Consider the following 6555-nt stretch of genomic DNA (forward strand, 5'->3'; position numbering starts at 1 on the left):
CCGTCATGCACTGGTTAAGTTAGCATGGATACAGCGGAGAAAAACATCCGGTACTGACAAAATAAAAGCACATCATTACATTTATCATATCAGTCATAGTATTGTTTTCTCATGAATATGTATGTGTCAATTCATTCACTCTGCATATGTCCTGTCTGCAAAATTATTATAATTACTGGTATGGTAGGTATACATACAAAATAGTGAAAATTAAAAAAAGTTTATCTTTCGTTTCAGGTGCAAATTAATTTCCTTACTTCCGGCCAGCCGCTGGCTAACTCTCACTAAATTGACCGACGCATCCAAAATGTTATTAATCCAGAAGCCGCGAGACTTCAATAGTATTTTCTCGCGATATCACTACCACAATTAAAAACACGATTGTATGCCCCAGATTTTCTTCTTTCCATTTTCAGTTGCCCATAAAAGTTTGCAAAAAAGCCTTTTTATATACTGATATACAAATCTGTCATATGGTCTGCATACAATACATCCCAAACCTCCTTTTAAAGAGACCTTATATTCAAGTTATTTACACATGGTTTATAATAATAACCCCCAGTGGTGACCACTAAGAACTCAAGTTAATAATAATAACAATAATATAGGTAATAATATAAAATATGGGTAGTCAGCATCACTGTTCAGCCTGTGATTTGTACTTTTGGACTAAGATTTAAAAAATCAAAATACAAATTTCCTCTCTTACACATAGTTCTATTTCTATCTAGATTGGTGACTATAATTACATTTACGTGGGGAAAAAATATGTATTCGGAATGAGCTGTACCTTTAAGTGACTGTTTACTTGAGTCATTTTTATTCTGAAACTTCTACTTAATTTTTCATGAAGTAGCTGCCAGTTTTTCATTTAGTGCACCATGACCTTGTCTTGCTCGCCCTGTAAGTGCTGAGGCATATACGTTGCAACCCTGGTCATGCCAGCAGAGTGCAGTTTATGAATGGGAGATCAGGCCTGTCAGTGGCTGCGCTTGGAGAAAGGCTTCCCACTTGTGGCGAAAATGAATAATGACAGTTTCCACTCTGAGGCTTCAGTTTTGTGTTTCATATTTCAAAAAAATGTACAGAGCAAATTCTCAAAACCAGTGAAAAGAATATTTTTCAAAAGCTCTTTTTTTTTGCGAAGATACATGCTTTTAAAAGCTGCTTTAACCATTGATCACTTTCACTTTTAAAGGACCTGTGGTGTAAACAGAGGCTCTCTTTTTATGGTGCATTGGGTTCAACTCGGAAATTAAACTCCCTGCTCATCCACTTCCTCGTTTGTACGTGTCTTTGTCTCTTTATGACAGCAAGTAAGTACATGTATAACAGGCCTGTCATGATGTATGAATACCTGCTTCTAAAGAAAACATTTAAAAAAGACAGTTGGCGCCCCTGAAGCACTCTCACTGTCAGAAACATAAAGAAAGTATCAGTCAAATCAATATCTATCATCACTTTCAGGCATTAGACAGCACATTTCCTCACAGTTTAGCATTGGACCTTTGCACTGCTGAACAGGTTATTCTTTATGATTATTTTAAAGTATATGCACAGCAGATGAGTGATATCTGTTATCATACACTGAGTCTCTCTTATATTGAAGTTTGCTCTAAAGCACCTCTGCTTGCAGCTGTGAAGTGTGATGGTGTGATAATATAAATAACTTTCTAATTTGGACTCCTTTGTACAGCACCTGGTCCATTCTTTTTTATCAGTAAAATATCATTGTCTTGCCCCACATTCCATTCTGATTTGGTGCACATTCAGATGTATCATATTTCCATCTGGTACTATTTTGCAATATGAATCTGCATATCAGTGCAAAGTGTGTACGCAAAACACAATGCAAATTCCCACACATTCAAAAAAGGCTTTTCGCTGGAATAGAATAAGACACATTGTGGTTAACAGGCACAGGGCGTAAACAAAAGGGCAAATACGTAGTTGTAACCACATGCAGGCACACACACACACACACACACACACACACACACACACACACACACAACCTCACAGACACCTGACCTCCATGTCAAATTTTTGTATCCTAGGCTGGAAACTATGACTGAAAAGTGGGACAGAGCAAGCTATTGATCTGTTGGTTACAACAACAAAAAAAACAGTTTTTACAAGGGGCAATTCCAGTATTTAAATGAGGTGCCACGGGGGGGAACCAATGGGTGGTTATAAGCCTGAAATAAGGTCTGTAGTTAGCACAAGCTTAAGAGATGTTCAGGTTTTGCTGTACGACATAAAATACGTTAGTAAAAAAACCCATCTGTGAATTTAAAAACTTTTAACATTTCCTTACGGACTACAGTGGTTGTCGGGGACATTAAACGTCATCACGCCGGACATAGACAGCAACTCTCTCACTAGTCCGCCTCGCAGCCTCTAGACAGGTTTTTCAGTGCTCACATGCAAACTCTTGTAGATTATAAATGAGGTTAATAATCTATTTATTCCGCTACAGTTTCACTATCTTGTCAAAATTCCTAGTTAGCTTGTCGGAGAGCGTCTGAAGCCAACGGTAGTGACGCTCAAGTCATGTGACTGTGGTTTAGTTCACTATAACATAATGTTAGCGTTTTTCTTCTGTCAGCTGCATTAATGCTTCAAACATAATAAAAGTGTTCATTTGTGAAGATTATCCTGCTGAACAGAACTCGTCAGCATCAGAAACTGCAATTTTTTCTGCAATGATCCAAAATCCAATGCAAAAATCCCTTAGGTGGGTTCTCAATAGACCCCATGGAGATGCTAACTTCTTGGTTGGTCAGTTCTCATTATTCTTCTTTAATTCACCAAGCAGGCTTACTGCACTCATGTGGTGGCTCTGACTGACACTCTTCTACAACTCAGTCTGACTAAACACATTTTCCAGAAGGCGTACAACACATACGACACTTTGTATGTGACCAAACCGCAGTGGTCGGGTCCGTGGTTCACCAAAATTAAACACTCACTATGAATTCCGAGCATGTTTTAGGCTGAAAAAACTGTGACCTACAAACAAACACAAATACATGTTTTCCATGGTAAATAGTCAGTTCTAATGTGGTGGCTTATTTTATCCCCCTCCCACACACACACACACACACCTTTGTGTGGGTCCTTCTATCTTTGTGAGGGCCCTCACTGGAATAGTGAATTCCCTAGTCCCTTCCCCTAACCCTTAACCTAACCTTCACTATCACAACTAAATGCCCAACCCTAACCCTAACATAAACCAAATTGTAACCTTTACCCTAAAACAATATCTGAACCATCAAACAAGCCTTTAAAGAAGTGAGGACCAGCCGAAATGTCCTCACTTCACATAAAAGTCCTCACTCTGTTGGTTGAAAAATGTGGTCCAGTCCTCACTATGTAGGAAGTACAAGAATACACACACACACACACACACACACACACACACACACACACACACACACACACACACACACACACAGACACACAGGAAGTGCATTCAGCAGCTTGGTCTGATTGAATAGTGCTTTAGATATCAATCTGCTTTATTGTATCATGAACATTTTATTCTATGTGAATCAATATGACTTCTTCTTCTTTTTTATTTTTGTATGTTTTATTTTAAGACATGCCTTTGGCAATGCAGATTAGCAGGGCTAGCTGAACTGGCTGGGCCTAGATCAGAAAACATGGGATTCAACAGATTATTCAGAAGTATTGTCATTGGTTTACCTTGCTATAAGACAGCTGTGTTTAAGTTTATGTAAACTTTTTTTTGTTATTTTAGCGTAACTGGTTTTGTGATGTTCCAAAATTGTAATGATGTCATTCCCTATGCCAACCTTTTCCCTTGAAACTTGACATGCAGTTTGCCTGTAACAGACATGAGACATGTTCAAAACAGTGGCCATGTGAGTGTTTTACAACCCTTTAAAATCCATAGAACTGAATGAAGTAAAAGCTTAAAATGCGTTTACAGGAAATGTGAAACGTCCTGAAAAGAATCAATTCAATAACATAACAAAACATGCATTTAAGGGACCATACTTTTGCACATATGTTGAGTGTTTCCTGGCTAGATTGTTGATTTTAAACGTAGCAAAGTGACATTTCCTTAAAGACAGCTCAACTATGCAGCAGCCTGTATTGTAGGATTATGAACTTGAAAACACCAAAGAAAAAAAAACAGTGCGGTATGAGTCTACCCAGTAACTTTCCACTTTCAGCCTGTAACTTTCCACTGTGGCAGAGGCTGTTGTCAATATCATCTCAACTCACTGAGTGGTGCCATATTTGCTTGTTACGTCGCATACCATTACCTGCTGAGGCAGAAGTTTTGCTTTATCACTTTTTTTATTGTCCTTTGAATCTTCTTGTATAATGCTTATATATAGATTTACAGTGAATATAGCAATACATGCAGCCGAGTTAAATTACCGAAATAAGTTAAATTGCCAAAATTGTCTCAGAATCAAGCACTTTATGGTAAGCAAGAATAGTTTTAGGTTGCTATAGCTCTTTTTGTATCCTTAATAAAGTAATTACTGCCATTATAATACTTCATTTCTGCCTACATGCTCGGATATATACCTCTCTGTTGTTTCACCCGTTTGCTGCCTCTCCCCTTGTGAAAATAACCAAAGCCCTCGAGGGCATGATGCTTCATTCACAAAGACTAACTGACAGAACTGAGAAGCAGCCATAATAATTATATATTATTTTACAATTGAAAGCCAGCTTGGGACACGACGTGTGCCAAGCTGAGAGGGGCTAATGAAAAGATGTTAAGGAATGCTTTGTGGGAAATGTTGGAGCTTTTCCCGCTCTTTCTCTACCTGACTTCCCCTTAAGAAGCCCATGTTATCTGCACTGTGCTGCAGAAAGCTGCTGGTGTAAAATTCACTGCTTTTACCTTCTTAGTTTAGCATATGAGCATACTGAGTATAGCACTTACTATCCTCAAATTACTTGTGTGGCGACTGAAATGCTGAAAGGTGTCCTCTTGGATGCACCGATGTCAGATAAGATGTGATAAAGCCCTCTAAGGTGCCCTCAAACGACCTAACCCCAACCCTCGTGTACAGATTTTGGCGGAGCCCCTTAACTGAACCTGAACGACCAGTTTGGTTGGAAGTTTCTTGTACGCTATGTATAGATAAGGGACGGTTATATCACAAAAGCATCAAGAACAAGCCCAGAAAATGTCCTTAAAGAACAAGCAAGGGCACATTTCCAATGTCATGACATGTTTAAGAGTGTGTCACAAAATGAACCTGTACGAGCACTCTATAGCCAATAAAACTTCTTTAACCCTTTATCGGGCAAAGAACTATATTTGGTAACTTCAGGTAATATTTCGAGAAAAAAGTTGCAAATTTACTAGATTAAAGTGGCAAATCTACAAGAAAAAAAGTCGCAGATTTAAGAGAAAAGTGGGAAAAAAACTTTTTTCTCGCAGATTCACCACTTTAAATCTCATAAATCTGCGCATTTTTTTCTCGTAGATTTGCCACTTTAATCTCGTAAACTTTTTTCTCAAAATATTATTTTCGCATATTTTTTTTTTTACACATTCTGGCAGTATGTAATATCCTCCAATATTCTCTAGGGTTGAAATTTGGAATTTGGAAGTATTTCAAAGAGTGCCCTATTAAGGGTCAATGATATTATCCAGAGGTGCACATGCAGAGCTCAGGGGTTTTCATCACCACGCTGGTACTGAATGCATCATCAGTATGCTGAAATAACTAAAACATGATGCTGATGTGTACAAAAAGAATCTAATTCTGTGTCAGCTGGGATTGGCTCCAGTACCCAGAAACCAGAGTTTGAATAAGTGGTTTAGGATAATAAAGTACTAAACTGTTCAAATGCTTGGAGCCTAAATAGAAAAATATAGACAAAGAGAGCGATCCCGAGAACAAATCACCACCAGTCCCACGTTTGGTTTGTCGAGTTTCATGGAGAAGCTCATCCATGATCTTTTCCTGCTCCTGGATTTACTGTGCAATCGTGGCAATCTGCAGTATAATTACACACCTAACACTTTAACACTCTGTACTTTGATATCTAAATTTTAGCGTTTAACACTAGTGAAATACGTTTGTTCCCCTGACCCTTGGCCTGTATGTTCCATGATCCACTATACTTTTCATTGTTCTTGCTTTTGTTTTTATTTTCTGTTCTATTGTGTTTTCGAGGACACGTTTTCTCTCTTCCTGCTCATTCTGGCCATGAAGGCCAACTGTTCTACTTGTTACCTTTGTTTTATTGATTTTATTGTCTTATGGTATTGACCTAAACCTGCCAAAGGGACTAAAGATGGAAATTAGCCGTTGGCTATAATCTTGCATATTTACATGTATATGTTCATCAATATGTATTGTCCCTGTTTTAATCCTCTTGAGTCAGTGAAAGCATGGACGCGTTATATTTGCAACCTGTAAACACATTTGCAACATTTTAAACTCATTAAAAACATCATCTTCAGACTAATTTTTTAATGTTTGTTGTTTTTTGGTTTCATTTGGGTTCGAAATGTTGATCTCGTAAGTCAAAGTGAAAAAATATTTATCAGGT

Source organism: Centropristis striata, chromosome 24 (assembly GCF_030273125.1).
Source record: "Centropristis striata isolate RG_2023a ecotype Rhode Island chromosome 24, C.striata_1.0, whole genome shotgun sequence".
NCBI classification, from domain to species: Eukaryota; Metazoa; Chordata; class Actinopteri; order Perciformes; family Serranidae; genus Centropristis; species Centropristis striata.